General features: G+C 40.4%; 1 protein-coding gene across 1 annotated transcript in view; it reads left to right on the plus strand.

Annotated features, from left to right (window-relative positions):
- Nucleotides 1–12,628, plus strand: part of LOC124624402 (peroxidase-like) — a 299,356-nt gene that overhangs the window by 119,193 nt on the left and 167,535 nt on the right. The window lies entirely within an intron of this gene.

Below are 12,628 nucleotides of genomic sequence, written 5' to 3' on the forward strand. Positions count from 1 at the left end.
GTTTTTAAAATTACAGTATTAAAAAGCTGTCCTAGGAAGTCGAAAATAGGAATCCAGAATGACCAAAGTAGGATTGTTCTTGTACAAACATGAACTGAGAACAATATAAGCAGTAAATCAAGAAAGCAGTTTGTTATGAAGGATAAACGCTAGTGTTTATCATGTATGTTGAGGAAGCAAAGAAGGGACTGGAAGAAAGGTGTACAGCAGGAGTAAATATAGAAGGGAAGCTGATGCAAAATCTAACCTTCGCAGACTTCAGTGCATTTTTGGGAGAAACTAAGACCTTACAACTGTTGAACGAAATAAAAAGGAGCCTTAACGTAAAATTCGAGTTAAAAATGAGGATATAATCACGGATTTGTCGAAGAGCCGGGGAAAAGGAATAGTTACTTGTTAAACATCAAACACGGGGAAACACAACAGAAGTTGATGTTTCCATTGGGGGGGGGGGGGGGGCGCTCAACTGCGCGGTCATCAGCGCCCGTACAAAGTCCCCTTTTTTTTCACAGTCCAGTCTAGCTACTGTCACGAATTACGATGATGAAACGATGAGAACAACACAAACACCCAGTCCTCGGGCAGAGAAGAATCCCCAATCCGGCCGGGAATCGAACCCGGGACCCCGTGATCCAGAGGCAGCAACGCTAGCCACTAGACCACGAGCTGCGGACACAACTTAAGTGAATGGCTTCAACTGTTTTGGAAGTAAGACTGTATGTCATCAGATGGCTAGCAGCACAGAGAACTGTATGTTTCTTTGGAAATTTTGGAAATTTGTGGTAAGTTCCTATGAGACCAAACTACTAAGGTCATCTGTCCCTCGGCTTACACACTACTTAATCTAACTTAAACTAACCTACGCTAAGGACAACAGACACACCCATGCCTCAAGGAGGACTCGAACCTCCGACGGGGGAGCTGCGAACCGTGGCAAGGCGCCTCGGACGGCACGGCTATCCCGCGCGGCTATCTTCCTTTCAATAACAAAACTTCACTGGCGCTTAACATCGAAAGGAAAGAGAAGTTTCCTGAAATGACATATGAGATGGTAGTCCATTGCGTGTTGTGGGTATCCTGGGATCTTGCGAGTGGCCTGAGTCATTTCGATTTCAGTCTTCCATATAAAACCCCACATTTCCCTAATAGCGTCTGGTCTCTTCAGTGACCTGACCAAAATTATGTCCTGGAGTTTTATTGGGCGTATGGTGAAGTACTTACCGTGCAAGTAGGTGGAAATTGCTGGAAACCGAACTGTCGTGATGCTGACTTGTCTGAAGCGTGGAGACAGCTGTGTTGAAATGAATGGGACTGAAAGACTTTCTTTGTCTCACTGAGTGTAGGTTACGGCCACGGGAACTCCCCGTGCAAATTCAGCAGTGCAGTTCAAATCTCGTCCGGTCATGCTCCGATTTCTCGTAGTTTCCCAGTTTCCCTAAATAACTTCAAACAAATGTCAGGACAATACATTAAGGAGGGCAAAGCCTTCCTCTCGCCGTAAGAAAATGAGATAGTTATCTGTCTCCAAAAACTTGGATATCGACTAGGCGCCAAACACGAAACCTCCACCCAAGCCTCTCTTGAAAGTTAGAAAGCTGTCAAGAGCTATGCTGATATATTAATATAGAGATTTAGATGAATTGGAAAGCTACTACGAACATACCCTCTGGCGACCAGCATAGTTTTAGGTTAGGTTAGGTTAGGTTATGTTAGCATTTACTGCAGATTTCCTGTCGTTGCCCCATACTCTAGTTACGTCAACAGGCACGAGTCAGTAATTGTTATACAGGAAAGTGAAGACCTTAGGGGCGTTTCACCACGGTGTGAAAGTATTACTTTCGCTTCCCCTTGCGGGAACGGTATTAACCTTCATTTTTAAAATTCATGACAGTCCTTTTCGACTGTGTAAACATAAATATTTTCTCAATCTGTTTCTTATTATTATGAACCCATTGTATTACATTGGAAGCATGCTCGCCATGTTTCTTTTTCCGTCTCACAAAAAATCAACAAGGAAACCTGAAACAAAGGAGGGAAAGTACGAAGGTTAGACTCTGTATAATCGACGTTGGCAGTAGTGACGTAACAGTAGCTTTATAACACAATGATAGACCGTGGCATATTCAAAGTAAATGCGCCCGTATTTGACTAAAGTATTTCAGTGAAACAACACACAACGTACATCTCTGTGGCTGGACGGGAGTTTGAATCCTACTCCTTTCGAATTTGTTTACCTATTTATGTAATTTACTTATTTCTTGCTGGAAACCAACCGTCACGTGTGCCTAAAGCAGGATGTACAGTTCATACAATACATTACAAATACTCTTCATTATCATATTAGTTTTAAGGTCCTAACTCCTACAATACAATAATAAAGATATTAATTTATGCGATGTCCGCCGCTACCCGGTCAGTCCCACTTTCAAATACGCGCGCCGCCGGTTACTCCGCCGTGTTCCCTAAAGCCGCCACTACTTCACGAGCGCGCTGCCAAGAATGATTCTGCCGCTGCCGATGAGATGCATGCATCCCCATCTCCGGAACTCGAGGCCGGGCGTACTTGAGTTCGAACGTTCATGCACTGACGTCATTCTGTGTGTTTGCCTGTTGAATAACTCTTACAGACTTTCATGGTGGCCAGGGCTCGACATCTTCTGAATAGTCATTGTATAGAAGAGTGACAGACTTGATACATTTTTTGTACCAGTGTCTATTTCTACATTCAGATCTGCTGTTCGCAACTGACGCTGCAACTAAAGCAACAAATTTATGTATCATTTTTGTTATTTGGTATTAGATGTAAAATAAATTAACATCTGAATTCTCTGTCCATGATCAGCACCTGTTCATCGCTCCTGTCTCCATTAAAGAACCACACTTCCTGCAAGGAAGACATAACAATTTATGGAATATGATTTAACAATAAGTATACACAAAATCGTCATTAATAGGAATAATATGAAACGAAAATAAGTAATGAAACAAGAACACAAAAATGAATATATTGCTTTTCTTCTAATTTGCATTTCTCTGACTGACCCTCGGTTTGTGGCTTCCTCTTCGAGTTTTGCCTGCAAGGAGCGGGAAGACGAACTACACTTTCAGCCACCTGTGCGTTTCCTGGAAATATCGCCGTTATGCAGACAACCTATTTTCTACGCTATCAATAGCTCATCGCTTAGTGTGTGGTGCGGCGGGCTGGAGCCATAACAACTGCGTCCCGGTTTCATACATAATGCACTTGATTCTACCTACGTAGTATTATACATTTAATATTCTATTTGTAATTAATCAACCATTAATTGAGGGACTATTCGTTGTAGAGCAACATACAAACCTGTTACTAGCTGCTAAAGTATTTACATTTATCTAAATCTACACCTATATGATTACTCTGGAATTCACGTTTAAACGGTTAGCAGAGGGTTCACAGAACCACTTTCAGACTATTTCCCTCGTCCGTTCCACCCTCGAATAGCATGTGGAAATATGAACACCAAAATCTTATCATGCGAACTCTCATTTCCCTTATTTTATTACGATTGTCATTTCTCTACACGTTGTGATAGTCAAAAAATATTCTGGTGTTCGGAGTAGAAAGTTGATGACTGAATTTTCGCGAAAAGATCTCGCCGCAACGAAAAACACCGTCGTTTTAATGTTTGATATCGCAAGTCACTTATGTTATCCGTCACACTTTCTCTCATACTTCGCGGTAACGCAAAACTAACTGCTCTTCTTTGAACGTTTTCGATGTTGTTTCTCATTCGCATCTGGTAAAGATCCCATACTACCCAACAATACTCCATAAGCCGACGGACAAGCGCAGTTCTGCGAATAAAAAATTGTGTTTGGTTCGCCATCCCCACAACATTTCCCATATGACAGTTCCAACGTATACTATTCGTAACTGTAATCCCTAAGTATTTAGCTGAATCGACAATCATTGAATTTGTGTGATCTATCGGCAACTGAAACTTAACAAATCGTTTTTGTACCTTTGGAAGATCTCACACTGTTTATTGTTTAGGATCAATTGCCACTTTCAGGATGATGCAGATACCTTGTCTAAATCATTTTGAAGCTTTTTCTTGATCTTCTGATGACTTCACTAGATAGACAACGGATTCAGCTATTGAGCTACAAAAGACTAAGAGGGCTGCTCACAATATCTCCCTTATCCCCTCCTCCTCGCACAGCCACAGAGACAAGTGATTCTTCAAAGGATCGAAGATCCACACGTATAAATCAACTTCAGACCCTTCAGTAATTTACAGCTGAATTAATATGTTGTGGAAAAGTGAACTAGAAAAAGATTAGAAAATCTTTGAAATTATATTTAAAGTTTGTTGGAAGTTGTTAAATACTGTTAATCTAACACTGGATGAATATAGTCTCGTTTATTTGCGCTTCGTTTTAAGAAAAGCTAGTTTTTCACTCATCTCAATCTTTATAGCCTCGTATGTCATGAACTATGACTCATATAGTTATACAATATTACAGGTGCTTTCAATGGTATATGTGGATACTGCCTGCGAAATATGATTCGAATGGATTTTGTAATAAAGAAATACTAAATTAAAACGTTATGTCTGATGCTGAAGTTTTTCTGTGTGAACTGCGAAAATACAGTTACGAGATTATTTTCTCACTTGTTTGATCTTTTATGCCCACGTTCAGTTCCTAATCTATTACATATGGAAACATTTCTATACGTCTTTCTTGCATCCGCAGAGCCTGATTCGCACCTGGTGGCCAAAAGTGGAACCAGTTCTTTTCCAGGGTAAATCTCTGTGAGTAGCTACACTTTAATTATAACCACCCAACAGGCACATTAAGAACAGCACAGGGCCTATAACACTTTCTTAGGGTGGGTACTCCATGTATCACCTGGATTTCACTGGATGGCTTCCCGTCATTTACAACGAACTGTGAGTTTTCTGCCGGAAAATCACGTGTCGAGTCGCACAGACTCATTTTGGGTGCGTGATACCAGAGGATCAGCGGTGCCGCCGCTAACGCCCACGGCTGAGTCAGCCGCAGCGCCCCGGCGAGCGGGCGACGGCGTTTTCGCTGCTCGTGATGCGCATGCGGGCGCTGTTGCTTTCTCCGGGGCCGTGAGAAACGTGAGGGCCCAGCTTCACTTTCCCGGCGGGATATGAGTCCGCGGAAGACGGCAGCGGGTCAGGGAGAGCAACTGGACAGCCGCTTCGCGTTGGGTAACCGCCTCCCGCCCCGTTACGTCTTCCACGAAGTACTTGTGCCACTACACCAAGATTACTCACAGAAGCAACTAAGTACTTACAAGGGAACCTCCCCATCGTACCCCCCCTCACATGTAGTTATAAGTTGGCACAGTGGATAGGCATTGAGAAACTGAACACAGATTAACCGAGAAAACAGGAAGAAGTCGTGTGGAACTATGAAAAAAATAAGCAAAATATACAAACTGAGTATTCCATTCACAAGATGGGCAACATCAAGGATAGTGTGAGCTCAGGTGCGCCGTGATCCCGTGGTTAGCGTGAGCAGCAGCGGAACGATAGGTCCTTGGTTCAAGGCTTCACTCGAGTGAAAAGTTTACTTTCTTTATTTTCGCAAAATTTATGATCTGTCCGTTCGTTCATTGACGTCTCTGCTCACTGTAATAAGTTTAGTGTCTGTGTTTTGCGACCGCACCGCAAAACCGTGCGATTAGTAAACGAAAGGACGTGCCTCTCCAATGGGAACCGAAAACATTTGATCGCAAGGTCGTAGGTCAACCGATTCCTGCACAGGAAAACACGTCTGATATATTCTATACGACACTGGTGACGGCATGTGCGTCACATGACAGGAATATGTTGTCGACCCACCTAACTTGTACACTTGGCGAATGGGTAAAAAGATTCTTCTACCTTGCCCAATTTAGGTTTTCTTGCGGATGTGATAATCACTCCCAAAAAAGTGATGAAAACATAAGAGTTTGTCACATAAACTGCAACAAATGAATGCAACAGTTTCACAGTCGCACGGTTTTCCCTGTGCTCTGTCAAAACATGTTTTTAACGTTTTCAAATTTTTCCTTGTGTAGACCGTCAAATCCTGCATATGTCCAAGCAAATCTGAACATGTCCTGGAATTTTTGAGAGCAAAGTTGATTATGTGTGAGTGCCTGAACTTTGATAATTGTCTGAAAATAAAAAATTAAACTTTTCAGTCGAGGGAATACTTGAACCAAGGACCTCTCGTTCCGCTGCTGCTCACGCTAACCACGGGACCACGGAGCTCCGGAGCTCACACACTCCTTGATGTGGCCTATCTTGCACATGGACTGCTCAGTTTGTCTATTTCGCTTATTTTTTTCATAGTTCCACACAACTTATTCCTATTTTCTCGATTGATCTGTGTTCAGTTTTTCAAGGCCTATCCACTGTGTCAACTTATAACTAAATCTGAGGGGGGTACGCTGGGGAGGTTCCCTTCTTAGCTTCCCCACCATTCAAAATCGTAACAGTTTCATCGTATCGTCTCTCCGCAGTTGGGTTTTCATGTAATGCTTCATTTACACTTATAGCTAGACAAAATTGATTGATGATTATGGTTGGTAATACCCACCTGCCTTTCTACGAGGCGTGTTTTTTTAAGTAAGTACCGCTTTGAAATTTAAGAAAGACGTGCTAAGATATCTCAATAATTTTATTTTTACGTGAAAGCCTGTACCTTAATCTACTTTTCTACATAATTTCCGTCAATATTGAGGCACTTCTCATAACGTTCTACCAGTTTTTGAATGCCGTCCTCATGGAAGTTGCCGCCTGACTTGTTAACCACTGCATCACCACTGTTTTAACTTCGTCATCGTCTTGAAGACGCTGACCGCCCAGGTGTTTCGTCAAGTGCAGGAACAGATGGTGGTCACTGGGCGCAAGACCGGGGCTCTACGGAGGATGAACTAGAGTTTCGCATCGAAAAGATGTCATGAAATCTTTGGTCTGATTCGCCACATGCGGACGGGCATTGTCTTGCAGCAAAACGATGCCCTTGCTCAACTTCCATGGACTGTTGCTTTGATTCTGAAGTGACGTAGGCCACCCATGTTTCATCGCCCGTAACAATTTGGCTTAAGAAATCATCACCGTCGTTGTGGTACCGCTCAAGAAAAGTCAATGCACTGTCTAAACGTGTGGTTTTGTGCACATCCGTCAACATTTTCAGTACCCAACGTGCGCACAATTTTTGGTAATTCAAGTGCTCGGTCACAATGCCATACAAAACACTACGAGAAACATTAGGAAAGTCATCCCGCAAGGAGGAAATCGTAAAGCGTCTGTTTTCTCTCACCTTATTGTCCACGTCCTGCACCAAACTTTCATTAACGACCGAAGGACACCCACTCCGTTGTTCATCATGCACATTTGTGCGGCTATCTTTAAGTGCTCTCACCCACTTTCTTACCATTCCATCACTCATAATGTTTTCTCCGTAAACTGCACAGATTTCACGATGAATATCGATAGCTTTTAGGCCTTTAGCACTAAGAAATCTTATAACAGCCCGTACTCCACAGTCGGTGGGACCCACGATTATCGGAGGCACCTTAAACACTCAGTACACAACGTAAACAAGGAAAAATCAGACTGTAATAGCGTCAGTGCGTATATTAAGGTAGAGGCTTTCATGTACAAATAAAATTATTGAAATATCTTAGCACGTCTTTTTTATTTCAAAACGGTACTTACTTAAAAAACACGCCTCGTATTTCCACTCATTTTTATACGACAAGATTTCAGTAAGAATGTCACACGATTAAATGAATAATCTCTAAAGAAATCGAATAACAATAAAAATTAATAAAGCAAACAATACTTCCAGGCTTTTGAACGGATAGCGCAGTCGGTAAGACCAATACCTGCAAAGGGCATGATCCCCGTTCCTAGTCACAACCTTGCTCCTCACAGTTTTAATCTCCAGGAAGTTTCAAAACAGGTCACGCTCTGCAGCAAAATGCAAGATTCATTCTTAATTCTGAAATGAGAGAAAAATTAAGTGTCAGAGAAATCAAGAATGGAATTCCACAACGTTCAGTGTTGTGTCTATTCTAATTCCTTCTATATCTAAATGACCCTTCTCTTCACATTCGTGGTACTTTTTTGTACATGACCGAAGTGCTGCAATTACAGAGACAGTAACAGCAGAAATCGGATATAAAGTTTTCGAAAAAAATAATAAGTGGTTATCTGTAAATGAATTCTCCCTTAGTTTCAGAAAAATGGTTATCTGTAAATGAACTCTCCCTTAGTTTCAGAAAAACACCGTTTTTGTACAAATACAATAACATAGTACATGAAGAGGAATCCGTGAACGGAGTAGAATAATAGAAGAAATAAGTTATTAAAACCTCAAACTGCTAAATTCAACACATCTTGATCCTCAAATAGTTGCTAGTTTTTGGTAACAAATAAATCATCGTTTTAATATCACTATAATACACTCATTAATGTCTTGTGATTCAGTTTTATGTGGTAATTCATCACTTTCATATTATCCCGAACTGAAAATAATATTCGCTAATGAAATTCCTTGTAAATATTTCACAGCAGTTCGAAAGAAACAGTTCCGTCTGCAGTTACAAGATAGAAGAAAACACTGATTACTCATAATTAAGGCTTTCATTGATCAGTGTCTGAGAAAAACATTTAATACGGAGACACAAGGATCTTAAATCATTTCCCCTATGACTGACTGTAAAAAATCTGACAGATAGCAATACAAATTTTAATTCTAAACTCAAATAACTTCTTGTGGACAAATCAGTTTATTCAATAGATGAATATATAATTCTTGTAGTATTTGTAGCAGAGTAAACAAAAATGCTCACTTTGTTGTTAAATTTGTGTTCACTTGTAACAAGACCGATGACAAAACCCACCTAATAATATTCATTTCTCTCCTAAAATGTCGGCATATGACCCATATATAAATGATCTACATACTTATGCGTTCCAGTTTCGGTACAAATCATGCAAATAATCTAGGCAGCCTGGAATTAAGCAATAACAGACAGTATAAGATTGGAATTTAAATTAGTAAAACGAGCTGGAATTGTGTACTATAGTGACAATGGCCTATTACTATTCATTATTCCAAGATTCGCCTAGGCTGTCAGAATCAAGATGGCTGAACGAGAGAACAATCCCGTGTTAACACTACAGAAACAAATTTACTGGATCATACTAAGTTTAGGTGACTTTAATAACAACAATCACTGTTAGTTAGACTTAAGGTATACCTTCAACTCTATAAGGAGAATATTCGGTTTGTCACGCACCGTTTTCAGCTCTTTCGGAAGCCTGCTTAAAATTCATATTGAATTCGAACTCACAATTACCTGCGATAGAAACTGGGACTTACACCCCACATAAATACTACTTCTCCATCTGGTCTTCAATGACTGGATGAAGGTGTTCCTTTAAACACGTGAATGTAATAAACAACAAATGTCATTACTGAGAATAAGTAGTGCAATCTCCTGAAAGATTCGTAAATTTATTGAAGAGCGAGTTTAGACGAAGCTTAAACGTATCACGTTCAGTTTCTGCACGAGATCATTGTGTCTTCTGTGATTCCTTCCCATCTACTCTCGCCACTAGAAATCTGATGTCCTCATTTATCATGCCGCCGCTTTATGACGTCACTACAATTTTGATACCAACATCCATATCTTCCTTTACAGTCCTGTTTTTCGTATTCCAACTTTTGCAGTTTTTCTAACACGGAATTTTTCTCGTTAACGTTGCTTCCAGTGACTAGTTAACTGCTGTACGCTTCAGTACATTTGCCACTAACCTTTATCATCTTCTGATAACCAATTTTCAATCACTACTTTCCTAGCCTTTTCTTTCTGCGTCGTACGTCATCAATCCACTACGTTTTAAACTCATCTCAAACATATCCCTGTTTTAATGTTCTCACATCATCCACGTCTCCCTTCACGTCATGATCGTCAAGGAAGTTTATATCTGCAAGCACGCTTTCAGAAAGTAATTATGAATGGGGGACTGCGATCTGCCAAAACACAATGTTTGTTTCTAGCTCCAAACGCTTTTTACCACTGTCGTAGGCCGGCCGGGGTGGCCGAGCGGTTCTAGGCGCTTCAGTCCGGAACCGCGCCACTGCTACGGTCGCAGGTTCGAATTCTGCCTCTGGCATAAATGTGTGATGTTCTTAAGATAGTTAGGTTTAAGTAGTTCTAAGTTCTAGGAGACTGACGACCTCCGATGTTAAGTCCCATAGTGCTCAGAGCCATTTGCCTAATGATCTCGATGTCGACGGGACTTCAGTCTTTCTTAACATTCCTCATAACACGTAGCCATTGATACTATCACAGCCTTGTGATTACCGAAGCCCTCCTCTGTGTTAACTGATTCAGAAACTTCAGGTGTGCTTGTTTCTAGGGCGTCTAAGACGATACTCTCCCGAGTTGGTCACCTATCTATTCGAAGTAATTTTCGGGTAAGATATTCAGCACGTTTCACACGAAACTTGTCTGACACTAGTTTTGATTATATGACTGTCCTACACTCTCCGATTTTACATTGCCAGTCGCATAATATTTACTTGCAAGTTTTGATATCGTATATCTAGATTTTTATTTATAACTAGATTAATCCACACACACACATATACATGAAATTTAAAATTACGAATGAAAATGAATCGATAATGCATAATTGGGACAGCCACCATCAGCCCACGAGAGATGTGGGATCATCACTAATATGGGTCATTCTTTCCAAGTCCGACACAGCCCTGGGTATGTTAACAATTTTGATAAACCGAAAGTCTACTGCGATTGTTTAAAATACTCAGGCATTCCAGACGTATGCTGGAACGTATACAGGAGATTCAGCTGCCCCTACCAATAGTTTCTATGCAACTTCGAAAACTACATGCGAGATTTTCATAGTCTCTCGCTCACTACTCTAAATCTGTTAGTCCTACAGAAAAAATGAACAGAGCCCTTTTGTAGGAAATTTAATGTAGTTAAATGTTTTGCTGCGATACGTTTTCCCTGGAGGCTACAGTTTTCGATTTATTCAAGAAAAATGCGTTTGGAGGTCACGTTTGTACATTTTTCTTGATAAATTCGAGAACTATCTCACTATAAAATTTAATTGCATTACATTTCTTATAAAGACCTCCTGTTCATTTTTTCTGTAAGTCTGTGTATAGCAAGTAAGAAAATGTGAAAACTGCACTTTCTTTGATGGCATTGCAGGTTCCATAAAACCACAGATGGCGCAGCTGAATCACCATGAATTACGTAGAGCTTATAAATTCAACGTCTTATTAGACTTACATAATTGCACAAGGGGGCACGTCTACAGACAATAAACAAACCGTTGTAGCAGCAGCAGCAGCAGTAGTAGCAGTTTTACAAGGACGTTGGTCATGTCGCTGTACTTCAGTTTGAGGACAGAAAATAATTGTTATAATACAGGCATTTACAACTCCAGTATGACAGGGACGGGACGTGAAGTTGGTCATGGGCTGATAGTAAGATCTAGACTGCCATTTGTCTGAAGTGATTCAGGAAAACCATAGAAAGCTTAAATCAGGATATCAGTATGAGGATTAGAACCTTTGTCCTCTCGAATACAAAGCCACGCAACACAACATCAACCGATTTATCCTTGGGGTACAATAGTGTTTTGTGTATACATACTTGCAAAGAAGTTACTCAAAATATGTAAAAAGATAGTACTATACTGTTCACCTATTTCTGATCATCAATGCTGCACGCACTGCACACATTTTTTGTGCTGCAGCTTCCCATTTGTAAACCTATGATAGCATTACTCCACAATGAGCGTTGTTGACCCCAGAAAAAGGATAAAATGTGTTTTAGGTTTTCCTGAGATTTGATGATTTTTAAATGTTCTCGAACAGATGACGCCTACCAACTGAATACCTTAGAACATTTCAAACTGCTGAAAACTTTTTGAAAGGACAGATGTGTTTTATTATTATAACTGTGTAAGCTTGCATGGCTAGTGCCCGTGCGAATAACTCTCTTTTGGGCATTGAGTGGCAAATTTTGAAACTAAAAAGAACAATTGAAAGCTACAGTTTCTAACCTCTTTGCAGTTTTCCTCTTCAGCGACGGCTTAGTCAGCCTGAAGAGAATCCCTACAAAGATGGTTCATAAACTAAATTATCTTTTCATAGTGAAGTCAGAAAGCCTAGTGTTTAGAACCGTTCTCTGCAGAGCAGACTGGCTTTCAGCAGTGTGAACCGTTTGCAGCAGAGATATCGGACAACGAACTATGAAATATCGATATATCAGAATCAGATACGCCACAGTTTTAATCAATGTTTACAAGCCGAGACATCGGTAACATCTATATTTTGTTGCGATGTAATCGGAAAATATATTATTTCATCATCATCATCATCTATCTCATAAAGGAGAAAACTCAATTCGCCTTTCTTTTTAATATTGGAATATTTACAGCATGAGAAAGGTACCTACACTTTTTCCATTGAAGTTCTTAAAGAATTTTAACTGTTTTCAATGTGTTTTGGTTAACCCTCTCTCTCTCGAAAGTAAGGTACGTAGAAAAGTTTCAGATATAATTCTCGA

The sequence above is a fragment of the Schistocerca americana genome, chromosome 1, assembly GCF_021461395.2.
Source record: "Schistocerca americana isolate TAMUIC-IGC-003095 chromosome 1, iqSchAmer2.1, whole genome shotgun sequence".
NCBI classification, from domain to species: Eukaryota; Metazoa; Arthropoda; class Insecta; order Orthoptera; family Acrididae; genus Schistocerca; species Schistocerca americana.